Below are 15,296 nucleotides of genomic sequence, written 5' to 3' on the forward strand. Positions count from 1 at the left end.
ACAGAAGCCTGAAGGCTATCAAAAGAGACTTTAGGGGGCTGGGACGGTTAGTGGACGGAGCAGGAGTGCAGGTAGTATTTTCGTCCATCCCTACGTTGACAGGGAGGGGTACGGAGAGGACAAGGAAAGCCCACCTGTTTAACACGTGGCTCCGGGGCTGGTGCCTACGCAGAAATCTTGGGTTTTTCGACCATGGGGCAGTTTACTCAGCACCTGGTCTGATGGCCGTAGACGGGTCCCTATCCTTTAGGGGAAAAAGGATCCTGGGCCAGGAGCTGGCGGGGCTCATTGATAGGGCTTTAAACTAGGTAAGAAGGGGGATGGGGCTGAAGCAAGGACTGTTGGGGCTGTGCCAGGGGGAGCAATGGCAAGGCCGGAGGATAAGGTAAAGGGCCAGCTGAAGTGCATCTACACCAATGCACGCAGCATGGGTAACAAACAGGAGGAGCTGGAAGCCATCGTGCAGCGGGCAGGCTACGACTTGGTTGCCATCACGGAAACGTGGTGGGACCAGTCTCATGACTGGAGTGCTGCGATGCCTGGCTATAGGCTCTTCAGAAGGGACAGGCAGCACAGAAGGGGTGGCGGTGTGGCTCTCTATATTAGAGAGTCTTTCGATGTTGTAGAACTTGAGGCTAGGAATGACAAGATCGAGTCCCTTTGGGTTAGGATCGGCAGGGACAACAAGGCTAGTGTCCTGGTCGGGGTCTGCTATAGACCGCCGAACCAGGATGAGGAGACGGATGAGGAGTTCTACAGGCAGCTGGCAGAAGTTGCGAAATCGTCAGCGCTTGTACTCGTGGGGGACTTCAACTTCCCTGACATATCCTGGAAGCACAACACCGCCCAGAGGAAGCAGTCTAGGAGGTTTCTGGAGAAAGTGGAAGATAGCTTCCTGACGCAGCTGATTAGTGAACCTACCAGGGGTGGTGCCCTGCTAGACCTTCTCTTCACAAACAGAGAAGGACTGGTGGAGGATGTGATTGTCGGGAACAGTCTTGGGCAGAGTGACCACGAAATGGTGGAGTTCACTATTCTTGGCGGGGCCCGGAAGGGAACCAGTAAAACCGCTGTATTGGACTTTCGGAGGGCTGACTTTGGGCTGCTCAGGACACTAGTTGGTGGAGTCCCATGGGAGGCGGTTCTGAAGGGCAGAGGGGTCCAGAAAGGCTGGGCGCTCTTTAAGAGGCAAATCCTAATGGCACAGGAGCGGTCTATTCCCATGCGCCCAAAGATGAGCCAGCGGGGAAGAAGACCAGCCTGGCTCAACAGAGAATTGTGGCTTGAGCTTAGGAGAAAAAAGAGGGTTTATAATCTTTGGAAAATTGGGCAGGCCACTAAGGAGGACTATAAGGATGTAGCGAGGCTGTGCAGGGACAAGATTAGGAAGGCCAAAGCTCATCTGGAGCTCAATCTGGCTACTGCTGTTAAAGATAACAAAAAACGCTTTTATAAATACATCAACACAAAAAGGAGGACTAGGGAGAATCTCCATCCTTTACTGGATGCAGGGGGAAACTTAGTTACAAGAGATGAGGAAAAGGCGGAGGTGCTTAATGCCTTCTTTGCCTCAGTCTTTAGCGGCAAAACCGGTTGCTCTCTGGATACCCAGTACCCAGAACTGGTGGAAGGGGACGGGGAGCAGGATGTGGCCCTCACCATCCACGAAGAACTGGTTGGTGACCTGCTACGGCACTTGGATGTGCACAAATCGATGGGGCCGGACGGGATCCACCCAAGGGTACTGAGAGAACTGGCAGAGGAGCTGGCCAAGCCCCTATCCATCATTTATCAGCAGTCCTGGCTATCGGGGGAGGTCCCAGCTGACTGGCGGCTAGCAAATGTGACGCCCATCTACAAGAAGGGCCGGAGGGCAGACCCGGGGAACTACAGGCCGGTCAGTTTGACCTCAGTACCAGGGAAGCTCATGGAGCAGATCCTCTTGGGAGTCATCATGCGGCACTTGAAGGGCAAGCAGGCGATCAGGCCCAGCCAGCATGGGTTTATGGAAGGCAGGTCCTGCTTGATGAACCTGATCTCCTTCTACGACAAAGTGACGCGCTGGGTGGACGAGGGAAAGGCTGTGGATGTGGTCTACCTTGACTTCAGCAAGGCTTTTGACACCGTCTCCCACAGCATTCTCCTCAAGAAACTGGCTGCTCTTGGCTTGGACTGGCGCACGCTTCGTTGGGTTAGAAACTGGCTGGATAGCTGGGCCCAAAGAGTTGTGGTGAATGGAGCCAAGTCCAGTTGGAGGCCAGTCACTAGTGGCGTCCCCCAGGGCTCGGTGCTGGGGCCGGTCCTCTTTAACATCTTCATCAATGATCTGGATGACGGCATTGAGGGCACCCTCAGTAAGTTTGCAGATGACACCAAGCTAGGTGCGTGTGTCGATCTGCTCGAGGGTAGGAAGGCTCTGCAGGAGGATCTGGATAGGCTGCACCGATGGGCTGAGGTCAACTGTATGAAGTTCAACAAGGCCAAGTGCCGGGTCCTGCACCTGGGGCGCAATAACCCCAAGCAGAGCTACAGGCTGGGAGAGGAATGGTTGGAGAGCTGCCAGGCAGAGAAGGACCTGGGAGTGATGGTGGACAGTCGGCTGAATATGAGCCAGCAGTGTGCTCAGGTGGCCAAGAAGGCCAACGGCATCCTGGCTTGTATCAGAAACACTGTGACCAGCAGGGCTAGGGAGGTGATCGTCCCCCTGTACTCGGCTCTGGTGAGGCCGCACCTCGAGTACTGTGTTCAGTTTTTGGCCCCTCGCTACAAGAAGGACATCGAGGTGCTTGAGCGGGTCCAAAGAAGGGCGACGAAGCTGGTGAGGGGCCTGGAGAGCAAGTCCTATGAGGAGCGGCTGAAGGAGCTGGGCTTGTTCAGCCTAGAGAAGAGGAGGCTCAGGGGTGACCTTATTGCTCTGTATAAGTACATTAAAGGAGGCTGTAGCGAGGTGGGGGTTGGCCTGTTCTCCCATGTGCCTGGTGACAGGACGAGGGGGAATGGGCTAAAGTTACGCCAGGGGAGTTTTAGGTTAGATGTTAGGAAGAATTTCTTTACTGAAAGGGTTGTTAGGCACTGGAACGGGCTGCCCAGGGAGGTGGTGGAGTCACCATCCCTGGAAGTCTTCAAAAGACGTTTAGATGTAGAACTTAGGGCTATGGTTTAGTGGGTACTGTTAGTGTTAGGTTAGAGGTTGGACTCGATGATCTTGAGGTCTCTTCCAACCTAGAGATTCTGTAATTAACTAACCATCACATCTACATGTCTTTTGAATGCCTCAAGGAATGGTGACTTCCCTGGGTAGCCTGTAACCTTCCCTGGTCACTTCCCTGTACAGCCTGTTCCAATGCCTCACGACCCTTTTAGTGAATAATTTTTTCCTAATGTCCAACCTACACCTCCCCTGGCACAACGTAAAGTCATTTGCTCTTATCCTATCAATTGTTGCTTGGAAGAAGAGACCAACCCCCACCCCATTACAATATCCTTTGAAGTAGTTGTAAAGAGTGAAAGGGTCTCCCCTGAGCCTCCTTTTCTCTAGGCTGAATAACCCCAGTTGCCTCAACTGTTCCTCATAAGACTTGTTCCCTAGGCCCTTCACCAGCTTCGTTGCCCTTCTCTGGACACTCTCCAGAACCTCAATGATGTCTTGTAGCCAAAACCAAACACACTACTCGAGGTATAGCCTCACCAGATCCAAATATGGCTGGACAATCACTTTCCTGGTCCTGCTGACTGTGCTATTTTTGATACAAGCCAGGATGCTGTTAGCCTTCTTGGCCACCTGAGCACACACGATCATGTTCATCTCACTATCAACCAATACCCTCAGATTCTGTTCTTCCAGGCGGCTTTCCAGCCATTCTTCACCAGCCTTTATGGGGTTGCTGTGTCCCAAGTGCTGTGCCCCAAGTGCTGGACCCATCACTGAGTCTTGTTGAACCTCATACAGTTGGCCTTGGCCCATTGATCAAGCTTATCCAGATCCCACTGTAGAGCCCTCCTACCCTCAAGTAGATCAGCACTTGCACCTAACTTGGTGTTGTCTGCAAACTTACTGAGGGTGCACTCATCCAGATCATTGATAAAGATATTGAACAGAACCGACCTCCATATTCAGCCAGGGGAGACACTGCTTGTGACCAGTCTCCAATTGGATTTAATTCCATTCTCCACAGCTCTTTGGGTCCAGCCACCTAGCCATTTTTTTCTCCAGCAACGCCTATGCCCTTCAATGTCATGAGCAGCCAGTCTCTCCAGGAGAATGCTGTGGAAAATGGTGTCAAAAGCCTTACTGAAGTCTAGGTAGACAACATCCCTTCATCCACTAAGCATGTTACCGTGTCATAGAAGGAGATCAGTTTAGTCAAGCAGGACTTGTTTTTTGTAAACCCATGCTGACTGGGCCTGATCATCTGGTTGTCCTGTATATGCTGTGCGTTGGCACTCAGGATGATCTACTTCATAACCTTCCCTGGCACTGAAGTCAGACTGACAGGTCTGTAGTTCCTCAGGTCCTCCTTCCAGCCTTTCTTGTAAATGTTGTTTACATTTAGTTTATGCCTCACTTGCAGCCAGCTAATGTCTTTGCAATAAATAAAAAAGATGTGGATGGATTCAGAGCTAAGCATGTCTGGGGAAGATGATAGATAAAGCAGGTAAATATTGAGATGTGAAAATGTAAAGCAGCACAGGAGTGCTGCTGTTTCTTATTTCCCACTGATCCTTGGAGAATTCCCCACTGCTGCTGTTTCAGTACTTGCCACTTTTCAGAGCTAGACATGGAACAACAATTTTGCTTCTTAAAGAACTGTGGAGAGTTGGGCCCTTCCAGAAAAGGGCTATGAAGATGGTGAAGGGTCTGGAACACAAGTCCTATGAGGAGTGTTTGAGGGAACTGGGGTTGTCTAGTCTGGAGAAGAGAAGGCTCAGTGGGAACCTTATTGCTCTCTGCAACTACCTGAAAGGAAGTGGTGGGGAGCTGGGGGTTGGCCTCTTCTCACAGATAAGTAGCAAGAAGACAAAAGGGAATGGCCTCAGGTTGTGCCAGGGGAGGTTTAGATTGGAAATGAGGAGACATTTCTTCTCAGAAACAGTAGTCAGACATTGGAATGGGTTGCCTAGTGAGGTGGTGGCATCATCACCCCTGGGGGTGTTTAAGGAAAGGCTGGAAGTGGTGCTTAGGGGCATGGTTTAGTGGGTAATGTTGGTAGTAGGGGAACAGTTGGACCAGACGATCTTGGAAATCTTTTCCAACCTTAATGATTCTATGATTCTGTGAGGGGGTGGGTCAGCTTGTCATCTGTGTACAGGCTGCATTTCTGTGGGTATCAAAGCAGTGACACCAGCTTAGGTCACACCAGCTGTGGTGAAGAAGACCAAGTGGTGTGTAGTACATTAGGATGTTGCTTAACAGGTCTGTGGATCAAGAATGTGAAAAATCTCACCAAATTTTGCCTTGGTACTTCTAGATAACTCATTTCAACACGTGTAACACTGCATGTCCTAACATCTACACATTCATGGATTCAATTTTAAATCTCAGTTGTGTTCTAGCAATATGACCATATGGCCACTAGCAGTACCGAGACATGCAGAAACTTTGGGAAGCTTTGGATTAGTTCCCTCTAAACCTAACTGTGGGATAAAGAAGCACTGGGTCTGATCTGAGGTAAAAGGATCTGATAGGACAGGCTAGCTACAGATGGGCAGCTGTAAAGTTGCACCAACGTTTATACATGGAAAACAGAAATGCCTTCACTGCCCTCCTCTTAACTTTGTTGTTCTGTTTGGAAGCTTTTTTTTTTTTTTTTTTTTTAAATACAGTTATGCATGCAAACACAAGGAGGGCAATCAGTTATTCATATACTGTAATAAGGTATATCTATGAACAGCATGATATTCTGCATGGAGGGAAAACTTTGCTTCACAAGTTAGAAAACAATGTGACATCTGCAGTAGTCTGCAGTTGACAATCCTTTTGAAAACTGAAATTGTTATTTCTGATTTTTTCTCTTGCCATCAGTAAACACAGATATTAAATACTAAAGATTCATTATCTGAACAGGAAAATTAAAATATGTATATATATATAATATTTAAAAATGACTCTAAAAAAAAAGAAGAAGAAAAAGGAAAAAAGAAAAAAGAAAAAGAAAAAAGAAAGAGAAAAAAAAAGAAAGAAAAAGGAAAAAAAATAAAAGGAAAAGGAAAACCTTGAATGTTCCCATTCTGTTTCATCTTAAATGCATTCGTAAGGGAGCAATTTTTCAGCTGAAAATGTACTCCCATGGCAAGACTACTAAAAAACAGTACTAAAAAACCCATATGTCTCATGACTTACCTCTGAACAAAGAATATGGCCTACTTACAAACTCATGAGGCTTTCTAATGGGGATCTAATTTCACAGCTTTAAACATCACCTAGAATATGGTAGAGTATAATTCTGCTACTGGTCTGTTTCTTAAGAAATACAGAAATGTGATGATTATTTCACATGATTTATAAGGTCATTATATCAAACAGATCCATATTTGAAACATAAAATGAAATGCTCAAGATGTCACCTTTAAGAATGCCACTTCACATGACTTTACTGAACTTTTTAGACAGAAGTTAATGGTCTAGTTGCAGTTTCTTTTTAAAATAAATACTTATAAAAGCTACCTGATTTTCAAGAGATCCCAAAAACTTATAATCAACTTCTAATATTTCATCAAATTCAGCTTCTACGTGGGAGAAGAAAATAAAAGGTTAAATTATTTTTATTGGTATAGATCAGAAAGCATGAGTCTCGAAAATATCAGGCTAAACTTACTGCATTGTATTTTATAGATAGAAAATCTGCAGGGTGCAGTTCAGTCCACTAAGTCCACAGCTGGCCTTCACCTCCTACCAAATACTCTCTGCAGAAGATACCGTGAGGTGCTGAGTGCTGGAAGCCATAAAATGAAGTAATATTTATGGAAAATAAATCATAATCCTATAATCAATGACACTGTTCAGCTTTCTTTTCAGAAACAACATAGTGGATTGGATGCTCTGTTGATGTAGCTTGAAATTATTTCACTGGGTTAAGTGCTCATAAGCATGGTTTACGTAAGTCAGGGCTACCCATCCTGTTCGGTAAGAGTATGAGCAACTACTGAAGTCACTGTGAGTCAGAAATGTCATCTAATGCCCCCATTAAATTCCTAAGTCAAAAGTGAGACTTCATAGTAATTCATACTTGCTATTTTAAAGATGTAAATGGCCACTCATAATTCAACTTTAAAAAAAAAAAAAGTCATATGAGATAGCAGTAGTAAGCAGTGTCTAAATGTCATAAACACATTGTGGTGTTTACAGGTATTTTTTCACAATACATGTTAAGTAATTTCAAGTAGTGTCTGGCAGAAAGGAAATAGCTAAACTGAAAGGCTCTGTCATGGAGCAGACAGACACCTAACAAACAAATCCCTTAACATTCCCAAATGAGCTTTCTTGGAACGTACTTCCAGAATGGAGCATATTCAAGTGATCCCATTTAATGAGAGCAATGAAATAGAGGTACAAGTGAGGGCAACTGCTTGTGATAATATTACAATTCATGGAAGTATATCTGTCTTTTTCTCTCTATATTAGTGCCTGCCTATAAAATTCACCTTCCTCTGATTTGTGGAAAATATCTATGTTCTTCAAAAGTTGTGCTAGTCTGATGTGTTTGTCTCCAATAATACTTTAATAAAAAATAACGTTATTGTGATTACATTAACAGGGTTATAGAAGTAGACTTGTCAGCAAAAGCATATTTGAATAACTATGATTAGCTTACTGGATTATAACTGTGAAAGGTGTACTTTCTTAGAAGTGGGGAGAGCATCTCACTATATGATTTGGATTTAATTCAAGTACAAACCCTCCCACAACTTTTTGAATTCCAGTCTCGGGAAGATCCACAAAGAAAGTGAGAATAGAAAAAATTGAGATCCTCTTACTTTCTTTCACTTACTTTCTAAGTAAGTAGATGATTTTCTTTACTTGAAATACAGTTAATAAAAAACCCGATGAACTGTATGTATGGATCACATCTGTAGAATGACTTCTTTGGAACTTTTACTAAAGGAAGAAAGAGAAAACCTTTCTAAGTAAAAGAAATTTGCTCCTTCTTCCTTGACATGCAGATTCTTTGAGCAAACTGTAATTTAAGAATGGAATCCATCTAATTCATGAAGGAAAACCAAATCAACCAAGTAAACAAACAAAAACATCCAAACAGAAACAAAACAAAACAAAATCTCTATTAACACAGCATGAATAAACTGTAAAGAAGTAAATCACAGATTGCCACATCCAAAGCCTGGTCCCAGAGTTGTACTATTTCAGCTAAATTGATAAAATTAAATTGGCAAGACTTCCACCAGCATAGAAACAATTATAATGTTATAAAGTTATTTTAACTGTATTTCTTATTGTGTTACAGAATGCAGAATAAACCAAAATGGTATAAGGAAGCTTTGTAATAAAAAGAATAATAACGACCATGGTGGTCACTATACCATCCGAATAATTTAATTAAAACAAAAATTTCACCCCTAACTCCTGTAGCAATATTGCTGTTTAGCTCAAGCCTTTACTGCCTTTAAAATGTGTAATGGTCTATCAAGGAGTAAATTACCCTGCAAATGTCATATAAAGGGGTCCTACTAAAATTACAATTGGCCATTCACTGCAGGTGTAACTCAAAGTGCACTAAAGAATTTGTTTTGCATATGGTCCTTACAGGTACTTTCAAAGAAATTTGATTTGATTTATATCATTTTATACAAGGAAATTTGTTTGATTTATACTTAACAGCTTCACCAATATGCCTGGATAAAATACTACTCTGAGTGTAAATCTGCTGTGTTCTGACAGTGATCTACCAATCTTCTGAATATCCTGAACAAATTACCACAACTCTAGTACAGCACAACTCAACATCAAATGTACGTTGTATAGACTGCCTGACTTGCTGCATGTGTGTAGGTCAACTGAGCATTTTCAGTACATTCCTAGTGAAAAATGTTAGACCTATCATTCTCAAATAGCCAGTGCTCACAGGTGTATCATAAGTCAAGCATGATTTTTAGCCTAATTTTAGTTTGGTTCCCTAAAGAACCAAAGACGTTCGTAGCATCTGAGTGTCTCAGTCTCTTAGTCCCTCAGTCCCCTCAGGGCATTTTAAGACATTCGCAGATGAGGAAAGGTATCAAGTTTATTAACATTCCTAAAGATTTCATTGAAATAAGTCACCGGGAAGAGCAGAAGCACCCTAGGGAAAGATTACATTTTTTGATATCAGAGAATCCATAAGGGAGATCGATGTCAAAGTACAAATGGAAGATGAGGCATCATTACTTCTACTACTCACAAAACTATCTATGTTGCATATTTACCAGATTTTCAACAATGTTATGATAGAATATTGTTAGCAAGGAGATTGCTACATTTTTGGGAGAATGGCGATCAGAAATTGTGAACTGTTTTCAAGGTGTCAACATATATTCGGTACCCATTAAAAGCAAAAAAGAAAGGAAAAAACAAAGCAACAACAAAAAAACATCCCCCATCATAGCCAACAAGTACATGCTTATCTTGTCCTGCTCATCTGCACTTAGGAAGTCCACGGATGCAGGACTTAGAGGAAGATCCTATGAGAGGAAGCTAAATGGAAATCAGATATCTTGCATGAGGCAAGAGATTTCAAATCCTACAAACTCCCAGTATGAAGTAGGACAGTCACAGAATCACAGTTGGAAGGGACCTCTGGAGGTCATCTGGTAACACACCACCACCACCACCTCCCTGCTCAAGCAGGGCCACCTAGAGCAGGCTGCCCAGGACCACGTCTGAAGATCTCCAAGGGGGGAAACTCCACAACCTCTCTGGGCAACCTGTGCCAGTGCTCTGTCACCTGCACAGCATGGAAGTGCTGCCTGGTGTTCAGAGGGAATCTCCCGTGTTCCATCTTGTGCCTATTGCCTCTTCTTCTGGTACTGGGCACCACTAAAAAAGAGTGGTGGCCTGTCTCCATCCTCTTTGCACCTTTCCTTTTGGTATTTATACACATTAATAAGATCCTGTCTGAGCCAGGAATTTAGTTTCCACCAGGGTATAAAACATGAAAAAAAAAATATAGCCACAGGAATTACTCCTTCAGAACGTGTCATGAGGCTGTGGCAACAAGAAATAGTATGTATTTTGTATGACATGCATACTCATCTGCAACACTAGGCTCTTTTTAAAAGCTATGAATAGTTACAAACCCTTACATGTTATATAAACAGCAAAGGATTATTGAAGTGCAAGAGAAAACAATTCAAAACTAATTTTATGCTTCAAGGAGAAGTTTGTCTGTCTAGAATATTTCCTTTTCTTTCCACCAAAGCTTAGACACTCTTCTAGACAAAATGGGCAATGAAGTGTATTGGTATACCTGCACTGAAGCTAATGCAGCTAAGAACATTTATATTGCTAAACAATTTGGCTTTGAGAAGATGGTAGTTGGGGAGAAAAGAAATTAGGCTTTAGATTCCGGCTTGGAAAAGCAAAAAATCTGAGAATAAGAAACCTGAACAGTTCTGAATACTGACAGTATCCCTTGGGTAATTAGAATTTCTGCAACAGCAACACTCTAGGTAGTAATGCTATTGTCATTTATAGCCAGAGAGAAAAATTATTAAGAGTTTAAAAATCTCCTGTGACTTAGTTTTATTGTTAACTTACAATCATATAACTAGTGCCATCATATTTTACAGCAATGTAAAATATTATACACATCTATGGCTGTGAATAATTCCAGGGGTCTGAATGGAAAGATACAGACTGATACTAACATTATCTCATTAATATTTAATTCCTGTCATGTTCAGAGAGGTCTGTTTTCTGAAATATATATTTATATATTTTGCTTTTAAGGTATTAAGGTGTTTTTAGAGTATTTTCACTGATCTTTATACTTAAAATTAGTTGAAATTATGAAAACATAATTGAAACATCCTGAAATTATGCAAACATCACAAATATTTCCCCTATTTCAGTACTTGATTTTGTAACCTGCATAAAATATCAAAGCTGTAATCATGCTTCATTGTGAATGCTGATTAGTTAGTCCAAGGTCATTACAGACCTGCTTATCATGTATTGCTTAGGTTCAGTTTTTACCTGCATGCTGTCTGTCTACAAAAAGTGGAAAAGTAGTTCCAGATCAACCTTATAGTTCTGCAAAATCTTGTCATCAGGATAATTTAAAGCAGGCTTTATTTATTTATTTTTTTTCCTTGCACCCTATTCCACCAGCTAAAATAATCCCTCTTGCTGGACTCTGCTGTATGTAATACATTCTGCTGTATGTAATACATTCGTCTTCTACACTCTTAGTAACTCAAATAGACGATATAGGTTTATGACATAAGAGTCTCTAACCTTGAAGGTAATCCTCAATGACTTGTTTAAAGGCGGACTATTTGGATTTTATTTTAAAGATCTTTCCAAAGAAGTACAAAGAAAAGTGGTCTGTCTGCCCTCCATTTCTTCAGAAATCTCTAAAAGTGGGACCTGACAGACACCATTCGTAATGACACGATCATCAAGAGGACATTGTCACAAACAAACTGCTAGAAGCAGTATTAACATTAACATCTTCCTTTTCACTTTAGGCATGATTTTTTATTATTATTTTTTTTTTTTTTTTTTTTTCCTGAAGCACAAGATAATGGAAAATAGATTAGCAGTACCAGACAGGCAGGGAGATATCATCAGTACCAGCAGCAATCAAGTATATTGCACCTGCTGCATCATGTCTGAGATGTCACAAGAAAAGCTTAAACTTCTGCTATTCCAAAATGTGGGTGGTTTGCCCATAGTCAAAAGGCACAGCAGCAGTGAAAGAGTGCTTTTATTCTCAGAAAATGGCTACAGATTGTCAAGGAAGAGTCTTAGTGCACTGGAAAACAGTGTTTGCCTCAGTGCTCCTTTGCAAGTGGTTTATGCTCTCAGTCCATCTTCCGGTGCAGTCTTCAGTGCTGCTAGTGACAGTCCAAGAAAGAAAAATAGGTAAACAGAACAGCTAATGTTGAGAACCTCATTTTTTAATGATTCCTCTGGAAGATTTCCCAGAGTACACATCTGCCTGCACTTCAGAAAACAAGTCTCACTGGAGATGCAGTGAGAACAGCTACATTTACTCACAGTGGGTAGGCTGCTTCTCTCCCCTTCTTTTGAAATACTGTGCCTACTACTTATCCTTTCAAAAAATTTAGCCAGTTAGTAAGAGTAAGAACTATGCATTTAATAAAAGCCACAGGAAGATCCCAATATGCCAGTTGCAATATTAAGAACAGAAAACAAGGAGAAACAGATCTATGTGACACACAGATTTTCAACATAGTCAGGATTTTGTTGTTGTTGCCTCATTGTGATATTTTACTTATCTCCCATGTTTCTGTCCTTAGTGGTAATATGGAAGTGCTAGCAATGATCATGACACAAATGGTACAGTCCCAGGTGTTAATGCTTTGGATAAGTTTTATGTAGTACAAATATCAGAATCAATTTCCCACACATAATCTTTTATCTCCAATATAATTTATTTTTTAGAGTACCTCCATTCATATTGTAAAAGGTTTATGGCCACATAAAGTTAAAAAATAAATGCTGAAATAAATCTTCACATGACTTCATGACAGTCATCATGTTTATTCACAGCTTTGCCAGTCAGTGAAAAGGAGACCACATATGAAGGAGTTACCTTACTTCTACCAAAACAAAAAAGATGGCAAGCAAATTTGTTTTTTTAATTCTTAGTTGCCCAACAGCCAAATGATACATACTAAACAGATGGAATGGCTATTATTTTGCCATGTTCCTAAGTTAAACTTAAGTTTGAAAACAGTGCAAAATTCATCCAGAGTTTCCAACATGCCTGCAGTCCATTCTTCCCTTGAAAGCAGCCGTTTGTCTTTTCCTTGTGAGGAGAATGACAGATAGAAAATTCCCACAGTAGAGGTAAAATGGCAGAATTGCCTAAGAAAATTGTATTTGCTTTTACATCTGGAGTGAATTTTCTGGAGAAGCATTTTTATTTTTTTTTAATTTCATAAGGAATATATGTGTTTTGCAGAGGACCACTTACAATATTGTTTGTGGAACCATAACAAGGAAAGTGAGAGTGTCCTCTGTTTTCTTTCTATGGCTGAAGGGGGAACTATCCCCACAGAACAGCCCTTCCAGTCCTTTCTCCCCCATTGCCCCACCTCAAAATAATCTTTTGCATGGAGGGCCCAAAAAATCTTACAAATGTTGCTAAAAATAAAACTGTGGTGTCCCATTTTTATTTCATGCAAATTAATCCTACGAAGAAAATATGTTATCTATCTTCAATAGAATTTCATTTGCTCTGCAGTCCCATTAAAACATTTATGTATATGTTCCCCAAGACCTAGAGTATATGTCTGGACAATTATGGACTCAGGTGTGCTAAAAAGGTCATTGAAGAGAGCCAAATGGCAATCACAGTCCCTTCATTCATGCGCCTTTTGTCCCCTTCATCATATACATACAGTATTTGACTTAATTTCTTATAAGTAGGATCTTATATCCTAGTTTTATAGCCTCCATGGCCAGCAACTCACCTATTACATTGTATTTTTTACAGATTTGACTATAATTTCATTAAAATCCTACAGAATAGGCTTAAGTGTCTGTGTGAACATAAAAATAAAATGCATTCTTGATAAGCAAAAGAACAAAAGCAAAAATAAAGGCAAAACCAAGGAAGAGAAAAACTACCACTAGTTCAAAAGCCAAGAAAGCAAAAAAGCTGACATCCATACCTGAAGGAAACCTAACTGCTGATGATATAGTTTGGGACTAAAAGATTGTTATTTTTTAACTGCTGAAGAATGGATTATGATAGTAGAGCTGAGGAAAGGAGCTTTTGGTTGTTAAAGTTGTTTCACTTAGTTCAGAGAGCTGTAAAGATAATGAAATTGAACGGAATAGAAAGTGCTATTCAAGTCAGTGACCTGGGAATAAGGTGTGCACTCTTCCTAATATGACTTGTCACAAAAATAATCAGCTGGTGTAATAACTTAGTCTTCTCCAATTAGAAGGTCTCCCCAGGGTCCCAAATTTAGTGACAACAGGCAAGTGATATCTAGTGTTATTCTTTAACAGTCCCGCTCTGATGGCAACTTTGACTCTCCAATTACTATATATCAAACAAATAGCCATTTTTTACAGATCCTAATTAATATTTAAATGGAAGAATAAACTGATACAATTTTACAGTGTTTCCCCTTGATAATAATCTTTTTCTTTAAATAAAGAAAATAGAGGGAGATTTTTATGGATGATAACAATTTCTGAGTCAATTAAAGGTAAGGAGAGTGGCAATGAAAGAATCTTAGGCATCTTAGAGATGAGAGATAAAAAGAGAGTTTTATCTCTCTTTATCACTTAATTAGTTAAAACTTATGTTTAATTTTACCAATTCTTACTACTCATTACATGAATCTAATTTATAAAGACACGCAGTCCATTTAGCATTAATCTGAAGTAATTAAACGGCATACACTAGGAATTCTTTTCAGAGTATCAAAAAGAAACCAATGATTAGACTCTCAGGAAAAGAGATCAATCTCACCTATCTTCAGTAGGTCTAAAAAGTCTAAAAGTTAAGTACCTAATTTCACCCAATTTTCTATCCCTCCTGGAAAAAGAGATGTAGCTCTAAAGGGCAGCTGTTACTACATTAGGTATTTAAAAGATGTAAGATGCCTCTGGAGGATGTCTCCCTCTGCTTTCTGCTGAAAATGGAAGGAATATAATCAACCTAGACTAGTTGGAGATGATTAATCCCCCAAAATGCTTTGAAATGTAAATCAAGACTTTAAATCCAGCAGACAAGATCTGTGTTACATGCATTTATTTAATAAATGGCATTTTTTCGTCATTTAGAGGTACTGATGAGGCTAAATCCAGTTATATGTAGAAGTGTAGAAGGTGCTTTTGAATCCTAGAAGATGGTGTATAATCAGGTGACTTCATATTTGCAAAAAGCACAATGAGATGTTAAAATATGATTATTTAAGAAGAATGCAACTGCTTGCATTTCTTTAAATGCAGTAATCATACTAAGAAATTACATTAGCAATTACTTGTAATAGGATTTTCCTTTAATAAAATGCTCCATTCCAGACTGGCATTTCTATCTTTTTATTTCAGTGTTCAAAACATAATCCAATTTCCTGCTACAAATAGCATTGTTCTTTGCTTT

General features: G+C 40.8%; 1 protein-coding gene across 4 annotated transcripts in view; it reads right to left on the minus strand.

The window, feature by feature from the left end:
- Positions 1-15,296, minus strand: part of NKAIN3 (sodium/potassium transporting ATPase interacting 3) — a 376,280-nt gene that overhangs the window by 94,242 nt on the left and 266,742 nt on the right. The window lies entirely within an intron of this gene.

This window comes from Anas platyrhynchos, chromosome 2 (genome assembly GCF_047663525.1).
Source record: "Anas platyrhynchos isolate ZD024472 breed Pekin duck chromosome 2, IASCAAS_PekinDuck_T2T, whole genome shotgun sequence".
Taxonomy (NCBI): domain Eukaryota; kingdom Metazoa; phylum Chordata; class Aves; order Anseriformes; family Anatidae; genus Anas; species Anas platyrhynchos.